General features: G+C 46.5%; 1 protein-coding gene across 1 annotated transcript in view; it reads left to right on the forward strand.

Moving 5' to 3' along the window:
• Positions 1-26210, forward strand: part of EPS15 (epidermal growth factor receptor pathway substrate 15) — a 792619-nt gene that overhangs the window by 166901 nt on the left and 599508 nt on the right. The window lies entirely within an intron of this gene.

The following is a 26210-nucleotide window of genomic DNA, read 5'->3' on the forward strand; positions in this document are numbered from 1 at the left end:
GCATTGGGTGGCATTTTTGGGCAGTCTGACACCGTTGGCGTGCCTCCAGGCCCCACAGAGTCAGAAGGGCCCCCTATCTGTTCTCCGCTGGCAACTTCAGCCTTGACTCTCAGGGGGCACCCATGGATCCACTCTTTGATCTGGGACTGCGTAGGTCGTACCACCTCAACCTTCTCCAGCGCATATGTTCCTGACACTGTCACCAATCTCATTGCCAACTGTGACGCAGGGCTTGATGGGTCATCGCCATCTCCGGTCCCAACAGCAGCCGTGCCTCCTCTGTGTGATCTTGAGCCAGCTTCCATGGCAGAGCGGGTTTCATCAGCAGTGGTCCTTACGTGCCACGCCTGATTGGGGATGTCGTTACACACACTCACTCACACTCACGCACGCACACACTCACGCACACACTCGCACACACTGATCCATCCCCACCAGGGGTCTCTCTGGGCAAGATCCGCTGTCACCTGCTCTGCTGGCAGTCCATCACGTCAGACAGGCGAGTTTTGCAGATAATCTGAAGGGCATACGCCTTCCCCTTCGAGACTGCCTTTCACCCATGCAACCATCCCACGTTGGGATGATGGCGGATCATTTAGCACTTCTCCAAAAGGAAGTTACGGTTTTCTTGGCCAAGGGAGCCATGTAGATGGTTCTTGTGCCAGAAGTATCTCGCGGTTGGGATTCCCGCGACTTGCTGGTAGCTAAAAAGGACAAGCGCCTCTGCCCTATTCTTAGATCTTTGGTCCCTAGGTCTCCTCCTGAGGAAGGAGAAGTTAAAAATGCTCACTCTGGCTCAGGTTCTATCTGCCCTGGACCCAGTAGATTGGATGGTAGAGTTGGACTTGCAGGACGCTTGTTTTCATATTCCTGTTCTGCCTGCTCACAGATGATAGTTGTGGTTCGTGGTGTGCCACAAGGAACTTCATTCACTGTGCTCCCCTTTGGCCTTACCAGCGTCCCTTGGGCGTTCACCAAGGTGATGGTGGTGGTTGCAGCTCATCTGCGCAGGTCAGGGGTTTCAGTCTCCCTCTACCTAGACGACTGACCCTTGAAGGCGGTCTTGTCCTAGGCTGTTGTCTCCCATCTCCAGACTACGTGGACCTCTTGCATCCACTGGGGTTCATTATAAACATGCAGAAGTCACACCCGACTCCCTGTCAGATGCTACTCTTCATCGGAGCTGTTCTGGACACAGTGCAGTTTTGGGCTTATCCTCCTGAGTGACGAGACCAGGATATTCAGGCTTTGATAACGATGTTTTAGCCTCTATCCTGGATTTGGGTGAGAATGACTGATGCTCCTGGGCCTCCTGCATCCTGCTGGTGAATCATTTCAGATGACATATGCAGGCTTTGCAGTGGGACATTGAAGTTCCAGTGGGCGCAGAATCAGGGTATTCTTCCTGACATGGTCCAGATCTCAGAGGGAACTGTGCAAGATCTGCAGCGGTGGTTAACTAACCGTGATTGTGTCAGAGGCAGATTCCTCTCCCTTACTCAACCAGATCTGGCAGTAGTAACAGATGAGTCACTCCTGGCTGGGGCGGCCATCTGGGAAAGGCGGCGATCAGAGGCATCTGGTCTCTACAGGGTCCTGACACCAAATCAACCTGTTAGAACTCCGTGCAATCAGACTAGCATTGAAAGCATTTCATCCCTGTCTCAAGGAAGGCAGCACAGGTGTTAACAGACAACACTACAACCATATGGTACTGCAACAAGCAGGGTGGGGTGGGGCTGTAGAACCTTTGTCAGGATGCTCTGCACCTCAGGACTTGGCTGGAACAAAAGGGCATTTCCCTGATGGCTCTGCATATGGCAGGGTCTCTGAACGCCAGAATGGACCAACTTAGCCGATAATGCTTGGTTGATTATGAATGGCATCTCCATCCGATGGTGGCGCAAGGTCTCTTTTAGCAGTGAGGAGAGCCTTGGTTAGAGCTGTTCACCTCTGAAGAAAACGTGCAATGTCCGCAGCATTGCACATTGGAGTTTCCAAGGTAGCAATCTCTCAAGCTTTTCATCTTGAGTAGAACTCTAACCTCCTGTACACCTTTCTGCCCGTAACACTTCTGCCCAGAGTTCTCGAGAAAATCAAGAACGACTGGGCCTAAGTCTTCCTTGTGGCTCTGGACTGCACGGAGAGTCTGGGATCCCGAGCTACTGAACATGGCCATCGATACTCCGATCAGACTGCCCCTTCTGGAGGATCTTCTGTTGCAGCAGCAGTCCTTCTTGCGTGAAGATTGAGCAGCAGCAGTGGACAACATTTTGACCTTCTGCCCGAAGTCTGTAATGTAATCTTGGCAGCCAGACATCCCTCCACCAAAACGGAGTACATCTGTCACTGGAATAAATTTGTGGCATGGTGCACAGACCAGTCTGTTTACCCACTTCCTGCACCTCCCTCTGAGGCCCTAATGTGTATTCTTTCTCTGGCCCAGAAGGGCTCTGCTATGGGCACTCTGAAAGGTTATGTATCTGATTTCTCTGCATTTTCGAGGTTGCCTGATCAGCCTTCTTTAGGTCTCCTGTTGTTAGTAGGTTACTCAAGGGTCTTACGCATGTGTTTTCTCTATCCCTATGCATTATGCCCCAGTGGGAATTTGTTTGGCTCTGCCATTCCTGATGTGCGCCCCTTTTGAGTCTCTCCACAATTGTTCTCTCAGACTTCTCACCTTGATCACATCCTTCCTTGGGGCCTTTGCCACATGGTGAGTGAGCTGCGGGCATTGTCATCTAAGCCGCCCTAACTTTCCATCTGTCTGGACAAAGTGGTGCTTCGCACTAGGGCCTCCTTTCTACCACAAGTGAATACACCCTTTCATGTAGGCCAGTCCATCACCTTGCCTACTTTTTACCCATCCCAACATCCTTCTAAGGTAGAGGTGATACTCCACCACCTGGACCCAGAAAGAGCGTTGGTGTTCTACCTTGATGGTACAAGAATTCGGGTTTGATGATCAACTCTTTGTCGGTCATGTGGGTGCGAAATGTGGTCCAGCAGTGCGGAAGCCTGATGCGTCACACTTTGCATTAAAATGTGCTATATATGCACAGTTTCTGTGGTCATTCTACCAGAGCTGTGACCACTGTTAGCATGTGGAGTCCCAGTCCTTGACATCTTTCAGGCGGCAACATGGTCATCCTTGCACACGTTCACCAAACATTAGTGCCGGGACAGTCTGGTCCGTAGGGATGGGTACTTTGTTTGTTTGGTTCCTCAGGACTTTCTAGTATGATCTTGGTTCGTAGACCCTCCCTCGGGGATGGTATTGCTTGGGTATCTATTGTAAGGTATGGAATCTGCAAGTGTTGCAACATGAATCATTTTCTGGATTTGTATGCTGTGTGTTATTCATCCATCTAGTGGTTGGGTCTGGAAGTGTCTCTGTTTCCCTCTTTATTTTATTTTTTCTTGGGCAGCATCGACCACCATTGCCAGACAGAACCCCGGAAATTCCTGTGCATGTTAGCCATCTTCAGATTCTTTTTTCTGCTGGGGGGTTTGGTTGCATTAGGTTCTGAATTTTTCTGGAAAAATGTTGAAGAATCCCCAAAAAGTGAAGTTTTTGGCACAAATCGCCGAACGAGAGGTGAACAATAGAGAGAAGGGGACCTTCACTTTCAAACCCCGGCGAGGGATCCAGTCAGAATTCACATGTGGTCGGACAGTGAAGCAAGGTGGGGGTCATGGAAAACACCCCATTTAAATTTTGGCGAACTGCCTCCACAAATTGTTGCAGCGCGATCCACATGCAGTTAGTAACTTTTGCTTGCCGAGAGACCATGGGGACGAGGACTGCAAGGCCAGTGCTGCATTTGTGCTGAAGACTCTCAGGGTTAGTCGAAAACAGAGAGAGGAAAACCGCGTGGCAATGTACAGCAGCTAGAAACAACCAGCATCTCTTCTTGGAGCAAGAGCGAACAAGCCTTGGCAAGAGCAACAGTTAGGGTTCAGTTTCAGTGGCTGGTGCAAGGGTCCACCATCTCCCAAGTTGGTCAGAAGAAGAGGACCTCTGAACTGCTACCTGTGAGCACAGCCTTTACGTTGTCTGTGGGAGAGCAGGATCCACCAGCTGATCGTTGTTGTCTTGAGGTTCCTGCAGATGCAGGGGATTGACTCCTGCACTCCAAGGAAGATTCCTTCATGATTCTTGGATGCCGGCAGAGTCCTTGTGACCCTGGAGGATGCACAGCCACAGATGTTGCAGAAATCTTGCAGGAGCTGGAGAAACAATGTTGCAGTGGGAGCCCTCCCAACTGGACAGTCTTGTTTCAGTTCAGAAAGCAGACCAGCACCGGTTCGGGAGGCCAGGAGCAGAAGATGTCTTGCAGAGTTACTTGAAGAGTTTTGCTTGAAGAATCTGATGACCCACCCTCTGGGGAGCCATTAAGTAACCCTAAAAGGGAGTTGGTCACTCTCTGAAGTGGCCCACCTATCAGAGGGAAGTCGGGTTGTATATACCTGGCCTAACCAGTCAGATTCTCCCAGGGGCCACTGCTCATCTTTTTTTTATTTATTTTTTTAAGAAGACGGCAGAATCAACCTTCCACCTGACAAATCTCCATGGGGGAGGAGCTGGACGTGGGTGGACTCTCCTCTGTCCTTTAATGGTTTGCACCAGAGCAGGAACTGGAGGTTCCTGAACTGGTGCAAACTGAATTATGCAAGGACACCAAATGTGTCCTTCAAAGCAGTCTGGTGGCGCTCAGAGGCCACCCCACCCCAGAGATGCCTATTTCAAAGGGAGAGGTGTGACCACCTCTCCCTTTCAGGAAATCCTTTGATCTGCCTTCCTCTGCTTGAACTAAGTTCATCAGCAGGAGGGCAGAACAGTGTCTGCGGTGGGCAGCAGCGTGGGCTGGCAGCCACACCACGTAAGGCTGCACAAGCAGAACTGGGGGATACTCTAAGGAACCACACAGAGTTCATGGTATCCTGCACCTAGCACTGGAATCGGTGTAGTTGCATGATTCCAGCATGTTTGATACCAAACTTGGCTAGGTTCGGGAGAAGCCATTATGTGGTTGGAACACTAATGTTGACCAGTGCCCACTACATACCTTAAGATCGGTTTCCCACACTTAAAAAGCCCAGCGAATGGAGTCTGGGCATTGTAGGGCTACCCTGCTCATGCAGGAGTACCCTCACACCTACAGACATGCACCCTGCCCTTGGGTTGATGGGCCTACCAGAGGGATGCCTATGACCTTGATATAAGGTAAGCCTTATATTGGTGGTGAAATGGTGCATGCACCATTTCACGCAGGCTGCAATAGCAGGTCTCCAGACACAGTTTGTATGAACACCCATTGGTGGCACAGTATGTTGCAGCCCATGGGAGACCACTGGTGTACCACTGCCCAGGGTACCTAAGTAACATATACTAGGGACTTATATGGGGGCACCAGTATGCCAACTGTGTGGTGTAAAAGTTTACTAGCAACCAAATTTAAAGGAGAGAGCACAGGCACTGGGGTCCTGGTTAGCAGGATCCCAGTGCACTAAAGTCTAAACACACTGATACGAGGCAAAAAGTGGGGGTAACTTAGAGAAATGTTACTTTCCTACATATACCTCCAATTGCTACCTAGCATACTTGACCAGGGCAAGAAGCCTTTAAGGAGCCAGCTTTAGCTAATGGTGTCATCCAAAGGGTAGAAGAAAAAGTACAAACCATCTTTGAAGGTCCCCAAGTACAACTAGGGGAACACAGTGTCCGAGTCTGTTATTCCTGCCAGAAAGAGGAGTAATGCACACGCCTCTCCAGGCCCACCTACTGAGAAAGAAAGCAAATGACTGGATATGGTAGGGAGGAACATGAAAAGGGAGGCCGCTTCGCAATGGCGAATAGCAAACTCCAATGCTCTCCTCAATAGATATGGCCACTAACAATGGGATGAGATCGAAGAGCAAATGAAGAAGCTCCAAGAGGATGATAAGAGAGCAATTCCCCAAGAGGGGTAGAATATTGCCAAGACAGTCTAAAATCAGCACCTAATGCAGCTGATACAGCCAGTAGGCAAATGTGTACAGACACAACCCTTGGGAGATGAGCTTGGCTCAGGATCTCAGGCTTCTAACAAGAAGTTCAAGCCTGTATTGTAAATAAGCCATTCACTGGAGATGCACTATTTGGCCAAGAGGTAGACAATTCCTTAAAATGTTTTTTAAAAAGGACATCGAAACGGCAAAGGCAGTAGGTGCCCTACAGTACAGATGCACTTTCAGAAGGGTAGGAAATACACCCAGAAGGCCTACTGGGAGGGGATCCTTCTCGACAGGACAACAACAAAAAGCCTGGAGCGGTTGACACCAGGCTACTCAGCAAGCCAGTAGCAGTGGCAGCAGCCCGCAAGAGCAAAAGGACAAACCTCCAGAGGAGGAGGAGCAAACACCAAGTGACTTAAGAGTACCCTCGTAGCCCCACACATCAGTGGGAGGCAGAATAGCACAATACCCACAAAAATGGGCATAAATCACTACAGACAATTGGGTTTTAAACGTGGTATGATGGCTGTTGTATAGAAGTAACTCCACTGCCAAAGAAGAAGAAAATGCATCAGGAAGCAGAACTGGTACAACTAAGTAAAGAGGTAAAAGAACTCTTGCCAAACATGCAATAGAAAAGGTACCAACGAAGGAGTTGAGCAAGGTAAGCTACTCACCTTACTTCCTGGTTCCAAAATAGGACATCGCAATAAAGCCAATCCTGGACCTCCAGATTAATAAATAAGTTATTTTGCACACAACACTTCAAAATGACAATGCTGCAAGAGGGTAATCATGCTTCATCATGCTTCTGCAAAAGGGGGACTACCTGGCAACCATTGACTTTTTTTTAAAAACTTTATTTATTGGCATTTTCAAAATGTACACCTCATGCTCAGTATTCATATGGTGTAGTAGCAGTTTCACACACACAATCAACGTGGTGGGCACTGCAGGGGGGCAGGCCTGTACTAGGTGAGGGTAATGGTTCAGGGTCAGTCATAAAATATGTATACACCCATACATCATACTAGTAAGGATTACATATCAGATATCAAATGCACAATATTGTTTCAATGTAACAAAATAAACTTTAAACAAAACTCTAAACATAGCACCTGTGTGTCTTTTATATTTGCAGGAGTTCTCGTGGTAAATCATGTTGGGATGTGGCTTCCTGAGTGGGGAGCTAGCGCTTCATTGCAGGGTAGTCTCTAGTGGTAGAGTGTATCCATGTTAGCTGAGTGCAGCAGGTGTTCAGCTTCCGTGCGCATAGCAGTGGCGTGCGGTTGGTGGGCACCATGTATCTGTCGCCAATGCCGGTTGCACCAATGTGTGCTTGTAGGGTGTCTGTTAGGTGTGTCCTCTCCTGGGTCTCACCCACTATGGGGTCGGGCCTGGCTCTATCTAGGGTGCGTGCACTATAGCATCTATCTTTCTGTCCGTATCGCACCCCCTCAACTCCCATGGCCCCAGCACCTCAGACCACAGAGGGGCAATGGGGTGCATATGCATTTCGTGCCTCTGCCTGTGCCCACTTCGCCACATCCTGCCTCCAGTCCTCTAGTATCGGCCCACAGGTTACTTCCAGGGCATGGCCGTTCTACATCTGGCCAATACCAGGCCAGATCTAGAAATCTGTTGCCAACCTCCCTAGAGGTCGGTCTAGGGAATAGTTTAACAGAGAGAGGGGGCAGCCCCCAGTGGCCAATTCATTGTGTCTCCTAGCATTCCCAGTACTCTAAGCCAGAACTGTTGCAGACTGGGACACCCCCAGGTCATGTGGTCAAAGTCTGGGTCCAGAGTATTTCATCTATGGTACCCCCTATGTCCTCCTCTATATATTGTTCTGAGCCTGTGTGATGTTAAGTACGTCATGTGGATGTAATTATATTGGAGATATTTAAACCGCAAATTGTGAGAAAACCTATTGGGAATAGGCCAAGACTCTCCGCCATTCAGGGTCTGTTATCTCCCTTCCCAGTGTCGCCTCCCATCTAGTTCTTAACGCTTGCATTGACTTTAAGGTCAGTTCATTTAAGGCGCTATAGAGCCAGGTGACTAGGTGGGAACCTTCACCCATAGACTGGAGGAACTGAAGCACTCTGTGCACGTCTGGGTTCTGCGTTCACCGTGTCCCACATGCCCTGCATAGCGTGGGACAGTGTGCGGTAAGGACCACCAGCCCGAAAACAATCCCCCAATTTCACCACTACCACTTCCATCCAGGACTTCATCTGGTGTGCCTTGAAAAACCACACCGGTACACCATTAGGTACGCCCACCAATGGCAGTTCAGGTGAGTACTGGATTGCTACATCAGTGCGCCTCAGCCCCTTTCTCCAACAGGCAGGGACACAGTCATGAGGACACCCGGGGCGGGAACGGGAACCCTGGGGTCAAGCATTTTAGCCAGTAATAGGCTACTGTTAATCTTCCCAGATATTGTACCTAGGTTCGAGAGTTTTCTGCCCGCCAAGCACTTCGTGAGCCACTGTAATTGGGCTGTCAGGTAGTATAACTCGAAGTCTGGCACTCCCAATCCCCTTTTTTCGGTAGGGCGGCTGAGTGTGGGTAGGGACTTTGCTGGTGACTGCCGTCCCAAAGCAATTCTTCAAGGAGGGCATCAAGGTTCTTAAAGCAGTGCACTGGGATGGATGCTGGAAGTTTAATACTATTTTTTTTTTTTTCGCGGGGTAGCATGATCATTTTAGATAGTGAGACCGAGCCATCAGATGAAGCTTAAGGGAGCTCCAAAACTCCACACAGGATTTCATAGATCTGATTGCTTTACCCAGGTTTCCATCCTGAAGGTCCCCTGGGTCATGGAATATTTGTATCCCCAAGTGTATAAAAGTGTAGGAGAACCAGGGAATATCAAGGGGGGAGGTGGTGGAATGGGCGGCATCCACAAGCAGTGGCAACACACATGTTTTTTTCCTATTCACCTTTAGGCCCGAGGGGCCCCTAAACTCCTTGAGTATTTGTGAAGCCCAGGGGATCCCGCTGTCCTGTTTCGCAAGTAGACTAACAAGTAGTCCGCATGCAATGAGAGAACCTGATTACCACCCCTCGGTCGTGGACTTGCGTGCGGAACTGTGCTGCAAGGGCTGAATGTTTATTACAAACAGAAGGGGGGGCGAGGGGGCAACCCTGCCTGGTACCACAGAATATGTTGTAGGTATCTGATATCGTTTTTCCAGTCCTCACCCCGGCCACTAGAGAATTATACAGTAACTCCACCCACCGCTTGCCCAGTGCCATGCGGACCATCAATGTCCTCAAAGAGTCCCACCTAAAGGAGTTAAATTCTTTCTCTAGGTCGACTGATAAGCATTGGGGTGCTGTAGGTCCCTGGGGATGTGCAAAAGTGGGTGCAGACGTGTAAAATTCAGGGAGGTGCTGCATGCAGGTATGAAACCATTTTGGTCTTCATGTATTAGTTGTTACGTAGGGGAGCAATCGATTAGCCATGATTTTGCTCAATATCTTGAAGTCGCAATTCAGCATGGATAATGGTCGGAAATTGGTCACCGATTCTTCTTTAGATTTGGTTTTGGGCAAGGGGACCACCAGTGCCTTCCTCATTGTCTCTGGAAGTCTGCCTTTTTCATAGGCTTCCGTGTACAGCTCAACCAATTTGGTTGCCAGGATACCATCAAACGACTCGTAGAACTCCATAGGGAGCCCATCTGTACCAACGTTTTGCCAGCTGTTTAATAGCTGCCGTGATCTCCTCCAGCATTATTGGCTCACCCAGGGGATCTGCTGCTTCCGGCCCAAGAGATTGCAGCTGTAATGCCCCTAAGTGACCCTCGGTCAGAGGCAGTGCATTCTCTGGCTGTTGGTAGAGGGACATATAGTAAGTTTTAAATGCAGTGTTGATGCCTGAAGGGGAGTACTCAAATGTCCCATCTGCCGTTCGAAATTAGTGACAGGGGCATCCTCATTCCCTGGGCGAACCAGCCAGGCCAGCCCCAGGAGTCTGCCTGACATACCCTCTTCCTCATGTACTGTGGCCAGGTATTTCTGGTAGTTATGACATCGTAATCTTTCCAAGGTCTCATTTTACGCTACGCGTGTACTGAGCAGCTGTTGCTGCGCCCCCGGCTTGTGCCTTGTTCATTGTCTCTTTCATAAATCACCACTTCTAGGCGGGTGAGATCTTGCTCAAGGGACCGTCAAATCCCTACAGTGTGGCCCATGCAGTGTCCCTGCGTCACTACTTTTAAGGTCTCCCACTCTATACTCTGGGACTCAGTGATGCCCTTGTTAATGGTGATGTGTTTAAGTGTGTCCTGAGAGAGTCTCTGAAGGCCACATCCTCCAGTGCTGCCGGCTGGAGCCGCCACGTAGGGATTAGGGGCCTAGCTCTTGTGCAGCGCCAGGTCCGCAAAAATAGTGGACTGTGTCTGACACTGTGCGTCCCAGGTATTCGATATGTACAACATCAGAATTAAGAGATCTAGGGCGCACAAAAGGATCTCTTCTAGTGTGCATGCGGTGGAGGCCCGAATAATAGGGGTAATCCCTGTCTTGGGGATGCTGGGTTCGCCAGACGTCCTCCATACCCCAGTGGTCTACCCAGTCTGCCAGACCCTTCAACACCTTGTGAGCTGCGGCCCCTTGCAGTGGTGGTGTAGAGCAATCCATCTCAGTGTTAAGGGTACAATTAAAGTCCCCACCCAGCAGTAGCTGCCCCCCAATTGAGCCATACGGCCTGAAAGGACAGGTAGAAAAGGGACTTGGTCCTGGTTAGGCACATAAATACATCCCAGAGTCACATGCCTCGCATGAAGACTCCCTTCCACTAGCAGATATCGGCCAAAATTCCTGTCCCAACACCCCACGCCTGAGAGTCTTGTTATCCAGGCTTCCTCTTCTTCTGGAGCGTTCCCTTCTGTAGCCCCGGATAGGGAATCCAAAAGGCTTGGAACAGTGTGGCAAGAAGTTGTTTTCCTCCTCCAGTCTAGCACTGTGGTCTGTGAACACTGCATGCCTTTTGGGCCGTTCTACCCACTCCCTGTGGGATACAGTTGCGCATGTCCTGCCGCAGATACTGGAGGAGACCCATGCTATTGTCTCCCAAGTAGTGAGCAATGGGAGAGACGCGGTGAAGTTCACAATACGTTGTGGGCTGGATTCGACTGTCTCTCTGGGCAGATCGGTTGCAACGACAGTGGCCTTACGGCGCCATGCGTGGTTACGCACTTCTGCTTTCTTGGGGGATGTCCATCAGTCACTCATGGACATGCCGTTCGATGGCACCAGTCTCTTCTGAGACAAAGTGGACTCTGCCTTGGAGAGATTCAAGGATTCCCGGGCCCGGGCTACGGCTCGGTCCCTCGGTCTTTCCTCGGCCATTCGCCCACCACAGTCTGCTTTTCGTCCCTTTCATGGATATGGAAGGGGTGCCCTGTCGTGTCCTCAACCCAGCCACCGTGCCATGCACGCTGGCCAGCCTATGCGTGGCCAAGGGCGTGGAATCCTACGTAGCCGTGGGACAGGGAACCAGAGGTCTGTCCAGTCCACCTCTGCCCCCGCTGCAGCCTCCAAACCCTCATAGTCTGTCCCCTCACTCCTGCCCAGTTGGTAGCAGGATCCGCCATCACCTTCCCCACTGGGAACATATCACCATGGACGGGTGGGTTTTGCAAATCATTCGGAAGGGCTACTCCCTCCCTTTCGAATCTGCTCCACCACACATGGCACCATCCTACCATCACCTTCCGGAGGATCATTTGCCGCTTCTCCACCAGAAAGTCACGGCTCTCTAGGCCACGGGAGCTATTGAAAAGGTCCCTGTGCCAGAAGTAGGTCGTGCTTGTTATTCCTGCTACTTTCTGATACCAAAGAAGGACAAGGGCTTACGTCCTATCCTAGACCTTTGGGACCTGAACTACTTCCTCAAGAAGGAGAAATTAAAAATGCTCACCTTGGCTCAGGTTCTGTCTGCCTTAGACCCAGGAGACTGGATGGTAGCATTGAACTTGCAGGATGCTTATTTCCACATCCCCATCTTGCCTGCCCACAGACGTTACCTACAATTCGTGGTAGGTCACAAGCACTTTCGGTTTACCATGCACCCCTTGGGCCTTACCAGCGCCCCTCGGGTGTTCACAAAAGAGATGGCAGTGGTTGCAGCTCATCTCCTCAGGTTAGGGGTCTCAGTCTTCCCCTACCTCGACGACTGGCTGTTGGAGGCGGACTTGCCCCAGAAAGTTGTCTCCCACTTTCAGACTACGGCGAACCTCCTGCACACGCTGGGGTTCATTATAAACATGCCAAATTCACACCTGGCTCCCTCTCAGATGCTCCCTTTCATCAGAGCAGTTCTGGACACAGTGCAGCTTTGGGCTTATCCTCCTGAAAAGCGAGTCCAAGACATTCAGGCTATGATTCCAATCTTTCAGCCTCTGTCTTGGGTTTCGGTGAGACTGACTCTGAGGCCTCATGGCCTCCTGCATCTTGCTAGTGACACATGCCAGATGGCATATGCGGGCTCTGCAGTGGGACCTGAAGTTCCAGTGGGCGCAGCATCAGGGGAATCTCTGACATGGTCCAGATCTTGGAGGGGACTGCGAAAGACCTGCAGTTGTGGCTTTCGATTCCGGATTGGGTCCACAGCAGCTCCCTCTCCCTTCCCTTACCAGATCTCTCTATAGTGACAGATGAGTCACTTCTGGGTTGGGGTGGCCACAGGGGAGAGGCGGAGACCACAGGCCTCTGGTCTCCGGCGGAATCGGGGCTCCATATAAATCTGATGGAGCTCCGGGCGATAAGGCTTGGTTTGAAAGCATTCCTTCCCTCTCTCAAAGGGAAAGTGGTGCAGGTGTTCACAGACAATACTACTGCCATGTGGTATTCCAACAAATGGGGCTGAGTAGGGTCCTGGGCTCTTTGTCAGGAGGCACTACACCTCAGGACATGGCTGGAACATTAGGGCATTACCCTGATGGTTCAACATCTGGCGAGTTCCCTCAACGCCAGGGCAGACTACCTCAGCCGTCGATGCACAGCCAATCACAAATGGCGTCTCCATCCGTAGGTGGCACAAGCTCTCTTTCAGCAGTGGGGAGAGCCTTGGTTAGATCTGTTCGCCTCTGCAGAGAACGCGCAATGTCAGCTGTTTTGCATGTTGAAGTTTCCAAGGCGGCACTCGCTCGGAGATGCTTTTCGTCTCAAGTGGAATTCAGGCCTCCTTTACGCCTTCCCACCTATCCCCCTTCTTCCCAGAGTTCTCAAGAGAATCCAGAACGACCGACCCTAGTCATCTTGGTGGCTCCGGACTGGGCTCGAAGAGTGTGGTATCCAGAGCTATTGAGCATGTCCATTGATCGTCCACTCAGACTGCCTCTTCGGGCAGATCTTCTGTCGCAGCAACAGGGGACGGTTCTTCACCCGAACCTGTCCAACCTCCGCCTTCATGTGTGGAGAATGAGCGGCAACAGTTGACGGCTTTTGCCCTTTCACCCGAAGTCTGCAATGTTATCTTGGCAGCCAGGCGTCCACCGACTAAAACTGTATACGCCTGTCGTTGGAATAAATTTGTGGCATGGTGTACCAACAAATCTGTTGAGCCCCTTTCTGCCCCTCTGTCAGAGGTCCTTCTGTTCATTCTTTCTTTAGCCCAGCAGGGCTCTGCTTTGGGCACCCTTAAAGGGTATTTATCTGCCATTTCTGCCTTTCTTGGGCTACCTGATCAGCCCTCACTCTTTAAATCTCCTATTGGGAGTGGGTTCTTAAAAGGGCTCACCCACTTATTTCCTCCCACTCCATTTATCATGCCTTAGTGGGACCTTAATCTTGTACTAACTTATTTGATGTGTACCCCCTCTGAGCCAATGCATATTTGTCCCTTGCGCTCCTCGCATTCAAAAACTGTCTTTCTGGTTGCTATCACCTCTGCTCACAGAGTGAGTGAGCTTCAGGCCCTTTCCTCAAAACCTCCATACTTGTCTATACATCCTGACAAAGTAGTGTTACGCAGTAGAGCTTCCTTCCTTCCTAAGGTGGTTACACCATTTCATGTAGGCCAGTCTATCACTTTGCCTACCTTCTACGCACCCCCACATCCTTCCCATGAGGAGGAGAGACTCCACCGTCTGGACCCAAAAAGAGCGTTGGCATTCTACCTCAATCGTACTAAAGATTTCCAGGTAGACGATCAAGTCTTCGTTGGCTATGTGGGTGTGAAAAAAGGGAAGGTGGTGCAAAAGTGTACCATCTCTCAATGGGTGCTTCTTTGCATTAAAATGTGCTGCACTTTGCAAAGAAGCAACCTCCTGAAGGCTTGCGGGCTCATTCCACCAGAGAAACTGCTGCTTCCACTGCCTTAGCATGCGAAGCTCCTGTCCTGGATATCTGCCAGGCAGCTACCTGGGCATCCCTGCACACGTTTGCTAAGCATTACTGACTGGATAGTCTGGTCTTTCGAGATGACTACTTTGGTCGTCCGGTCCTGCAGGACTTTCTAGTATGATTTTGGTTCGCAGCCCACCACCGAGGATGGCATTGCTTGGGTATCTATTCTAAGGTAAGGAATCTGCAACTAGAAGTCTCTATCAGATGTACAAGTTACTTACCTTCAGTAATGAAATATCTGGTAGAGACATATTCTAGTTGCAGATTCCTTACCACCCACCCTCCCTCCCCGCTTGCAAACTGATTTCTAGGGACAGGGATTCCCCCTTGCAGGTCCTTAGCTTTGGCGCACCAATCTCAGTGTGCTTAGCAGATCTGCTCTGTGACGTCGTTAAAAGAAACTGACGTCACTGCGCGAGGCGGCGTCTATGTACTACTCCCGACATCATTACGCCGCCTGCGGAGTCGACCGACGCCACCTACCGACGCGCAAGGGTATTGCTCGAAGAAAAATCTCTGGATCCAGTCTGACGCCTGGGGGAAATTCTAAGGGAAGGAATCTGCAACTAGAATATGTCTGTACCAGGTATTTCGTTACCAAAGGTAAGTAACTTGTACGTTTTAGTTTTCAAAAATGGGCATGTCTGCTAGATTTCCCTGGGTGCTGGCTGAGTTAAGGTCCAATATCCATACGTAGGCGCTTTGGAAAAAAAAGGGTCTGTTTTCAGTGGAAAAATGTGAACTATGTTGCATTTTGGCAAATTTCTTGTTGCATCCACTATCCTAAACCACACAGGTGAGTTACCATTTTTAGCTGGACTGTTTGGGGGAATGGTAGGTGGTAGAAAATTCGTTGCTCCCTTTCCACAACTTTCCATCACAGAAATGTGATGACAATGTGTTTTTTTTATTTGTTATTCAAAGTTTGAGATTTGAAAGGGGTTCTGCGTAGGAAAACCTGGTGGGAGCCACAAAAGTCACCCCACCCTGGCTTTTCCTAGGTGTCTAGTTTTACAACATGTGCAGGTTTGCTAGGTTTCTCTAGGTGCCAGCTAAGCTAAGGCCCAAAATGCACAGCTAGGCTCATTTAAAAAAAAAAAAAAAAAAAGGGTGAGGGGTTGGGGGGGGGGGGGGGGGGAGTCCATTTTTCAGTGGAAAAATATGATGTGTCCATGTTGTGTTCTGCCACCTTTCCTGTCGCAGCCACTAACTTTACTCACCAAAGTGTGTTATCATTTTTATCGAGAGACTTAGGGGAACACATAAAAGTAGTAGTAGCGCTATTACCAATTGTATTTCTCTGCTTTTGTGGCTTTCAATTGTAAGTCAGTGTGTAAGAAAGAAGACATTTTGAGACATGCATGCTAATTGACATGCTAGTATGTATACCTACAAATTCAAAGATGTGCAAATGACCACTTCTTCTAAACTCCATAGCTTCTGCCCATTTTGGACTTGATACCTATTTTCCACTCTTTATATTTTACCATCTGAATTGCTCTATACCTAGTACTCAATGAAAAACCATTGCATGATGCGGTTAAGTTATTGGCTCTGAGTACCTTGAGTTATTGGACAACCCACAACCCCTATGTATCTTAAAAACTAGAAGGGTCTAGCAGATGTCGTAGTATATTGCTTTTGTAAATCGGCCATCGTGACAGGAAGTAATAAAGTAAAAACGGTGTCACAAATGGATGATTTTTTCCTACTGATTTCAAATAGTTTTTTTACATTTCAAAACTTAGTTTCTTAGTGAAAACCTTGTGGCATCTACATAAATGACCCCTTGCTGAGTTTTGAATGTTTTTCTACTTTTCAGAAATCTATAGCTCTCCGTGATCACCCGTGGATTTCATAGAGGTTTCCACCACAAACTGAAAGTAGGTTGAAAGTCCAAAAATTAGGAAAAATGGGCTACCTCTTAGAAAAATGCCAAAATTGTGGTAAAGAATAGGTTTTTGATTCAGCTCTGCATGTTCCTGAAAACCATGAAAATGATGACTTCGACACAGCAAACCTTTTGTTGATGCAATTTTTAGGGGAAAACTACCTTTTTTTTTTTGCAGGGCACTTTTCCTATTTTTCCCCAAAAACTCAAAATTTGGCTACATTTTGCCTATTTTCTCAGCCCCCTCCAGGGGAATCCACAAACCATAGATGTTTGTTGGGGGGAAAAAAAGAGGATACACATTTGGCATTCATAACTTGTGTGGGAAAAATGTTGTGGAGGCTTTAGCGTGAACTACCCCAAATAGCCAAAAAAGGGCTCATCACTGGTGGGGTGGAGAGGACTAGAAGAAAAAAGGTTAAGGTACAGTAAGGTAAACTAATAGATGTGAAAAAATAATTAAACCATAAGCAGGACTTGAAATCTGTTTGTGATTCAAACAGACAGTCTTGTGCCACATCAAACTTAAAAATATTGCTACATTGTATACATAGTCTATAGCGTATCAGTTTTCTATATTCTAATGGCAGCTCTATATTGGATTGCCCCTCTATGTTGACATATTGGAACAATCCATTTCTTGTGTGCAACAGAATACACACTGCAAAAAAAAAAGAAAAATAACCCATCTCACATTTAGATTTGAAGAATAGACACATAAATGATCTATTGCAGGTGCAGACACAGGGGCATTTGGTGGTTTGCTGCAAAAGCTTTTTACTTTTAGAGTCCCATATCCCACTGGTAGCATTTATTTTACTGTTCTGGGTATATGGTATATGGTATATCACTTTACAAGGGACTTGCGTGTAAATTAAATATGCCAATCAAACCAAGTTTTGGGAAGAGCGCACAACCACTAAGGCCAACAATCACCAATCCAGCAAGAAAAAGAGGAGGAAGGCAAAATATTTTATTGGGGGTGACCCTGTAGGGAGGGCCATTTCCTGGTGTGTGGAATTTAATAAAATATCTACTTGTCCCTTTGGTGCCATGGAGTGCTGTGACGAAAATAGCCTTTTTGATTATGCCAAGGCTACTACTGTAGTAGGGCTTGAATACTTGCAATTTCAATCCCCATTCTAGCAATTTCCCTATTTTGCCACCTTTCCACAGATCTACATACTGGGACTAGAGGAAGCAGTAAGCAATAGTTCCAGTGCTGGAATGACTTTGAATCTGCAAACCTACTAACTTGTACAGTTTAAGGATTTTCAAAAGCTTTTCTCTAATCTTTTCCCATAATGAGAGAGGTTGGAAATCTACTCCTGACAATGGCAGAAGTAGACGTTTTTCCAGGGTTGGGAAAAAAGTGGTTAGAGGGAAAGTGAACTTGTAAAAGATCAATAGATTTTCACATGAGCAAATCTACACATGCATATTTGCTCGTGCTAAAATACAGTTAACAAATATTTTCTAAAAGTACAATTTCCTGGTCTACTTCTGTAAGTTCTTGTGAATTCGTGAAAGCCACTAATTCAAAAACATATACCATGGATGAAATTTTGTGACTTTCTTTAAGATTTGGGTCCCTAATTAGGTCTGGCGTTAAGAGACATTTTATTTTTGTTAAACTTCTATTTTCCTATCTGTCTATCGGGAGGCTTTACTGTGAGTAATCGCATTCTGCTCTTCCACAAGGAGCATATTGGCACACAAAGTAGCTTTGTTCAGCGCCAGGAACTACTGTGGCAACTAGTGGAGTAACGAAACTGGAGCCTCAACCCCCCCCCCACCCGCAAAGAACATGGAGGCTCTCTCCCCTCCAGACTCACTCAGGGCAGGTGCTGTGCTGAAGGGGCCCCCTGGAGGGTGGCTTTTTTTTCTTTTTGCCAGTGTTTGTTACAATGGTGAGGGCCTGGCAGCTCCCACAACAATATAGTGTGACGAAACCAAAAGACTCAAAAAAATGCTGGATCGGTTGGCTTTGCAAGTGCTTGTTTATTTTCATGCTTTCCATAATCTTGTTGGCAATGGTTACACTGATTTTCCATTAGGAATATTTTTGGGAAATAACTAGCATGCATCAACACATTTTACTAAATGACGCTTCACCTAAAATTTCATAGTAACAAAACCTTTTTTTTTTTCCTACTTGTGTTTTTTTCTGAACCTTTTATTTTGAAAGTAAATAATCACTCTTGCTTGTAAGCTTCTGCAAACATTGACATCTAATCAGGATGCATTATACTTAGCCTCATATTGTTAAACTTTTCAAACGTGTGTACACTTTTTTTTTTTCTTTACTGGAACCACTATCAGTAGTGCAGTGTGACCTTAAAACGTTTATTTGCTACGCTCACCCCAATAATGAAGGCTTTTCATTAATGAACCATAAATACAAGTTCGAACAGCATTAACATATGGACACACATTACTTCAACTGCAGACAGTTGCCTTCTCTGTAAACTGGCAGCCAAAGGGTCTGTGCTGCAGGGGGTTCGGTCTACTTGTTCCAAGGACAAAATAAACATAAAAACGTGTTGCCCTTGACCCAAACAATATGTCCCTTGCGTCGGGTGATAGGAATTCCACATCACTGCAATTCCAACAGTTCTTTTGAAATGAGTGGCCTCTCTGGGACTATTCTAAATGGCTCTAGGCCAAGCATGTACAGTTCCGTTCAACCATATTTCAGCTATGGCAAACCTTCATGACCTTTAAGTGTTAGTACCTTCTCAAGTGCCTTTCTATACATGGCTAAATCATCGGTTTGCCACAATCTTCTCTAGTAGAACACAAGTCTTAAATTTGCTCTCTGCAGAATAGTTTAATCCTCAAATCCATATAAAGGTATTGATGTGGTACTCTGTAACAAAGTAACCAAAGACCTAAGAAACTTCCTTTCAGATACAGCATGTCTTGCGGCCTTACAAAATCCTCACAGATCAGCACCATAAAGCCCAGCCCTCTCTGATAGTGTATTATAAATATGCAGTGTGGCTGTAGTAAACCTACCCAAGGAGGAAATATGAGTTCTTAGCATGCCAGAATTGTGTTGTAGCATCTTTGAAGCACATTTATCTTTCTGCAGGCTCCACTAAATATTAAACGTCAATTTGATGCCCATATACTCAAACGTCATGACCCTCTCCAATATAACACCCTCCAGATTCGATGTGCCTTGATAACTCCTGTGAGGCTCAAAGCCATGCTGCAGCATATTTTTTTGTTTACTGTCTGAGGGGTGAGGGCTAGCTGATTTAGTTTTTCTAATGAAATAGTTTTTCAGTTATTTAAACAGCTCATCATGTGAACCCCACTACTAGATTGATCAGGGGTGACAGATATTTGAAACTCAAGCCTAAGCCGTCAGCCATTTCTCTGTGCAGGTTGACTGATTGCTCTGGATACAGCAAAAGGGAACCCCATTTCACATTGTCTCTATTATTTGTTTCGAACAACCATGTCCGAACTGATTGGTCGGAAATTCCTACTGAATAGAACTGAGTCGCGTTCATAGTCAAATGCAGGGCGTTATGGTCATTATCGCTGGGTTCTATGGTTGCAATATCAACCAGATCCTTAGCACTAGAAGGATGTAGCCAATACAACTAGTAAGATTAGGTCGGTTTAAGTTTGATACCCTCGCCTCTTGGCGTGTGTGCGCCCATTGCATGACCCAAGGTAGTGCAAGGGTGTTCAGCTGTATAGCATTCTGTCTCCAGTGTTCAATGGGGGTATCTGAAGCTTGGGAATAGCCCACTGTTTGACATCAGTTACCTCGGTATATCCAGGGGCTCAAAGGTTATATTGATGTAGACATCAGCTAAAAGAGGGATCCGTCAGAGGTGTGGTCAGTCACCGGTTACAGCGTACTGTTTAAGAACCCCTCTTTCCTCTTGGCCATACACTTTGCTGTCTTCTATTTGATGATACATTAATGCTTGATATAACACAAGAGTCACTCTTAAAGATTTTAATCTTACAATTCAAAGCAATTTCAACCCATGTCATAAGACCTCCTGAGGGACAGTTACAAGTACATAGTGATAACACTAACTAAAGTGCGTATGTACAGGAAAGCTTTGAAAGTACAAAATCGTAAATCCAAATGCACAAAAACACAAGACAACACAAAAGGTAAAATATGCAAATTAGTGCAGTGATATGGCCCGGGATCTGAAAACGAGCATGGACTAAATTACATATCCAATGCAGAACCTAATTGCATGCATTACATTTCAACAGTGATGTGATAATAAAAACAGCCACAGGGTGAGGCAACCATTTCGAAAAGAAAAAGAAAGGTCCTGAAATTCAGGTTTAAATTTAAGTGATGTTACATAGTTTCTGAGCTGTATATTGCGCTGTCTTCCCAGTATAGCTTTGGCCTCATCACAGGTTTTAATGTTTAAATTGTATATAGACACCTTTGCATCAGAAGTTGACTTCTCCCTTATCGGGCAGTAGTGTCTTCGCGTTATCTGCACATCCTTCTATTTCTCTTGACCGCAGCCAAAAATCAGGCCTAATAAGTGCCATCCTGCAAAGGGAGCTCGGCCATGCCCTTCGGTGTAAACTACTCTCTCTCAAGCCTCTGGTGGACTTGTTGCATGAAACAGTTCATGCATTGGGCTAGAGGTTTAATATAAGCTAACAGGAAGCTTGGTGCTTGAAACAAACCACTGTAGGACAGCGTGGACCATCACTTTGTTGGAGATCTGCCACATAGTTGAATTGTTCTTTGAGGGGTGCTTAATACATTTCACTGATTTTATCGAGCGATGAAACCCCTTTTTTCAAGGTACCTACCTGATACATTCTTGAAACAGCCCGTATTTTTCATACTTAAGTGTACAAATATGACTTAATACGGAGACAGTTTAGCTCTGCGCAAAATATTACTCTGTGGTGGAGTTAAGTTTGCTTGTCATTTATTCCAGGCAGTCATCACCTTCTCAGATTGCTGAACAAGAATACAATCCCAGCACAGCAGGAAGTGGATGCGCATTTAGCCACAGTTGTTTAGTAGTCTGTACGGCATGCTCTCCTAATGTGGCTCTGCTATATAGTACCGTATACGCGAGATCTTGAATGCATTTTCACCAAAATTGTTTTCAGGAATGGCAACCCGTATGCAACTTTTTGCATTTCCCAACTAACACTTATGGGGAAACCTCCCGATTGAACTTACATCTGTTACTTTCATCTCCAAGGAACAACATTTTGTAGATCATGAACATCAGTCAGACCTCCGTCACATTTATGCAGCCCCCAAAATTGCTGATGGATCTTCCCAATTAATAATGCCCTTTAAGGTGCAGAGTGGGGGAAAAGGAATGGAATAACTTAATCATCATATTTTTAAAAGTACAAATACGTGTAACTGGATCAATGTAAGCAACAAAATCTGACCTGCACTGCTGTTCTTAGTTCTCAACCACTGTAAATGGTAATCCTATTCCTGGCTGAGGTCTTTGGTGTAACAGTGCCAAGGAGAAGAGGGTACTTCAGCTATGTCAGAGCTCATGTAGTGCGTACAGGATCGCTGTGTAGTCATTCATCATGTTCATCAGCCATCGGGTGCAACTGGTAATCAGGCTGTGCGGACCTTTGTCAATGCGCATTTAATTTAATTGCTGCATAGAGATTCACATAAGGAGAGGTGTCCTTTTTTATTTTGTGCACCTTCCTTTTATCTGCTGGCTTGGGATTCATTTCTAATCTCCATTCTTAAATCAAGGTGCAGGAGCAGGGAGGGACAACGGCCGAGTATTTGTACTGGATTCACACCTAAGATCTGGCCTCTTATACCTTCATTCTAAGTTAGGGGGAATAGGAGGATGTAGTTACCATACATGGTAAATACAATTCTCCCGGGGTGAGAGCTTTACTGTGCTTGATAAATATTTCTTGTTCCAATTTCTTTAACTTGCATATGATGCACCAAATGTTATAATATTTAACACATCCGCCCCCTCCAGATCAATTATGATAGATTTGGCCTGTTGGAATCTATCAGACGACTAGGCCAGTTATGATGTTTAGGAGACATTCACATGTCAGATACACATTTGGCTGCTAACCTGGGTAGATGAAGGGAGTTGCACATAAGCCGCATCTCTGACAACCAGGTAGAACAAGAACAGAGTAAAGTCACGTTTGTTACATCCAGAATGGCATAGATGAGCATACCATGTACATCTCTGACATAACAGTAGGGCTGCGAACATCTGTCACCTTTCATGCACATGAAGGCCCATATATTCTATAGAGCAGTGATTCCCAACCATTGGTCTGGGGACCCCTGGGGGTCCGTGAAGTCTCTTTAGGGGGTACATTGACTTCTTAGAAACTCAAGATGTATTAATATTAGCAGATTAATAAAGTGTATATAAATAAAGTAGCTAAATGTACAATTTAATATTTTAAAAAGTACTGTAAATGTTAAAGATTTTGAAATTGGAGGCTAAAAATTAAATTACTATCTTGAGTTGATTCGTAGGAGCAGTGCAGGTGCATGAAAGAAACAGAATATAGTATTAACAATGTGTAGCAATTGAGTTTATTTTATTTGTTTGCAAATTAAATAAAACGTGTTATCATTTGTGTACGTGTTTGAGAAATTCTTATTTCTGTATTTTTTGTGTATTGTATTGAGTTTCAAATCATCAGCAGTGTATAAGGCTGGGTCCCTGGCTTCCAGTAATATCTCAGTGGGTGGTCCCCAGATGCCAATAATGATTTGGTGGGGGTCCCTGTGTTCCAGTAATGATAGTGGGGGGTCCAACGACGTCAAAAGGTTGGGTACCACTGCTGTAGAGGAAGGATCTGATGTCCCCAACAGTCATTTTTTGCTCTCATGTTTCGTCTGCCTTGAGAAATTCAGTACATTTGACTTTTTTATGGCAATACTCAAATTATTATACATTTGCACATATTTAGGGAGACCTACAGTATACATACAGACCAATGTGTTTATTGGGGCGGAGAAGCATGTACTCGAGCAGCCTCTGCTGTAACTGATCTGTGTGAGCGTCAAAGAAGAATGACCGCCCCCGACTTTCTTGCACTTTTGTTACTGTCCGTCTTTTACTTAATGCACCTGCTCCCCAGCCTTGATAGTGCCAGTAGTTTCGGTTTTCCATACTAAAAAGTGATTCAACCAGGCTTTTCTAAGATGCAGCAAAAGGTTTAGCAGCAGTTCAATCTCTAAATGCATGAAGAACAATTTCGGGACAGACATCAGCACCGTATGTTGGTACACAAGCACACATTCACATATTACCTTTATAGAACAGTGAGTATTGACTTTGGCTACCCTTTTGCTGATGCGCTTGTGAAGCTTTCAGAAAGCTTTTTTAGTGTGAATTGAAGACCTTGGAAGCCTTGGCCTCCCGCAATGAGTAAAAGGACCTACCTATGTCACCGGACATTACCTAGACCCTATTTTCACCACCTTGTGCAACATCATAGTCGACAAGCCCACACCAGGCTGCCGGACAGACTACGCCCTCATGAAGGTCTGCATCTCCTTTCTGGCCAAACACACCACAGCTGGACCAGCCTGCCAAAAGTGGAACAGCATCACTGACGAGGGCTGGAACACTGCTTTCAACCCCCACCAACCCGAACTCAGCAGCAGCCTTTCAGTAACTGGATCACCTCCCTGGCCCCCCTCAAACTTAACAATACAGTAGGACCAAGACCCCAGACCAGTTGGTCCTTGGAGGAACTTAAACTGATGAAACACCACTGCAATCAACTAAAGCACAAATGCAGAATGAACCAGGAAAATACAGACAGGAGCATGTTCAAGTCTGCCCATAGGTGCTGCCAGCTCTTGATCCGGACCAACAAACGTGCTGCACTTGTGAACTGCAGCGGTGCTAGCACCAACAGAAGTAAAGTGATCTTCACCATTGTGAAGGATTTCACCTCACCAGTGGCCACCTCCAACTTGATCACCCTCTCGCAGAGCTCTGCAACAATCTCTTAATTCTCAGCAACAAAATCCCTGCCATTTACAGCAACTTCAATCCACAACTGAACCCGAAAAACATTGCCAAATGCCTCCTGATCATATTCAAAGAACCCATGCTAACCACATTGCCTGTGATTGCCCCAGAAAAAACTCCCTCCAGCTTGAAGTCCATCCACTCAGTGGCCCCACTGGACCCTTGTCCCACCATGTCTACTTCAAAGGACTCTCAATCCATCCGTGCCATGCTCACACCTATTCTGAGTCTCTCCACTTCTTCTGCGATCTTATCAGATGCTTGGAAACATGCAACTGTCCTCTCATTGCTGAAGAAACTCTTCTCTGACCCTTCAACGCTCGCCAACTTTAGACCGATCTCCCTACTACAATTCTCCACCAATGTCTTAGAGGAAATCATCAACAGACTCCTCAGAGGATACCTCAAATTATCACATACTTCTTGACACTACTAGGTCTGGTTTCAGACCCAACCACAGCACTAAAACTGCCCTCACACCACGTATTACACCTACATGACTCTGGAAAAAGGAGGCACAGTGGTCTTCATCCTCATGGATCCTTCTCCTCAGTTTGACATGGTGTCTAACTCCATCCACATCCAACGCCTACACTTTATTGGAATTCAAGGACATGCACTCAGATAATTCTGAACCTTCCTGACTGGAAGGACTTAGTACCTAGTCAGTCACCCTGGCACTGTACACCCCAGAGGTCGCTAACTCATCCACTTAGTTTCACAATGATCCTCCCTGAGCTGGACCCTCTTAAAAGCATACCTGATTTCTCTAGCCTGCATTATCTGCTCTCACAACACCGTCCTTTCGTAGGCTGACAAACTGCAAAACATTCTGTCCCTCACGGACAAAACGCTCAGTACCAGGAATAAAAATTCAGTGCCTGTGTAACTAAAATCCCCCACTGGTTAAAGACCAGCTGTGTAAAGGTGAACACAGACAACACAAAAATTATGATCTTTAGAAAGAGTACTTCACAGTGAGACTCTGCCCAGTGGCTAACAGAGCATCACCAAAAACCTTTCTGTCATCATCTCGGACAACAAACTTGACATGACAGTTCGTCAACACTGTCACTGATTTATGCTTTCCTAGCCGGAAGATGCTGAGGAAGCTTTTTAAATAGCTCCCAATCAGCACCTGGAAAATTTTCATGCTCACCCTGGTCACAGGCAACATAAACAACAGGATCACCCCCTATGACTGGATCAACAAAAAACACACAAAGACAGCAGTCCAGTCAGACCTTGGTGGCCAGAATCACACTTAACCTTCCACACCACACTCAGATCGCACCACATCTGAAGGTGCTCTAGTGGCTCTCCATACACAAATCTGAACAATAGAGGCTCCTCACTTACAATTTAAGTACACTAAGTGCACTATATATCACTATTACCCCATAGAAAGAGAAGGAGAAAAACATAGGCCACTGTACTTCCTCCTGACACAAATCTACCACAAAAAGGTATGGTGGACTCACAATACAGGACAAATTAATTTTACTGCCTAGTCGTAGCACCTAGGGGCTCACAAATTATCTCAATAAGCACTTTAAAGGATTATAGGGCTATTATGCCCATTAAGTATCTGTAGCACACCTTAAAGGATATTCCTGTAGTATGCCCTAAGGTAGTTTTAATTAACTCACTGATTTTGGTCTCTGCAATATTCAGGATTTAGTCCGTTTTAATAACTCCCTCACAGATGATGTCAAGTCCGCCCTGCTAGTTACCATCTAGGTGGGGTGAGGTGGCCAGTGATGAAGCATGTCGCATTACGTTGTTGAGACCTCTTGAAACAATAATTTCAAATTGCCATTTTGAGCCCCTATGTGCTTTGACTTGGTAGGAAAATTAATCAGCCCTATACAGGGAGTCCACAGTGACTTTTGTGTGGTAGAACTACGTAAGGGTCCCAGTTTACCTCAACAATCCCA

This window comes from Pleurodeles waltl, chromosome 4_2 (genome assembly GCF_031143425.1).
Source record: "Pleurodeles waltl isolate 20211129_DDA chromosome 4_2, aPleWal1.hap1.20221129, whole genome shotgun sequence".
Classification (NCBI taxonomy): domain Eukaryota; kingdom Metazoa; phylum Chordata; class Amphibia; order Caudata; family Salamandridae; genus Pleurodeles; species Pleurodeles waltl.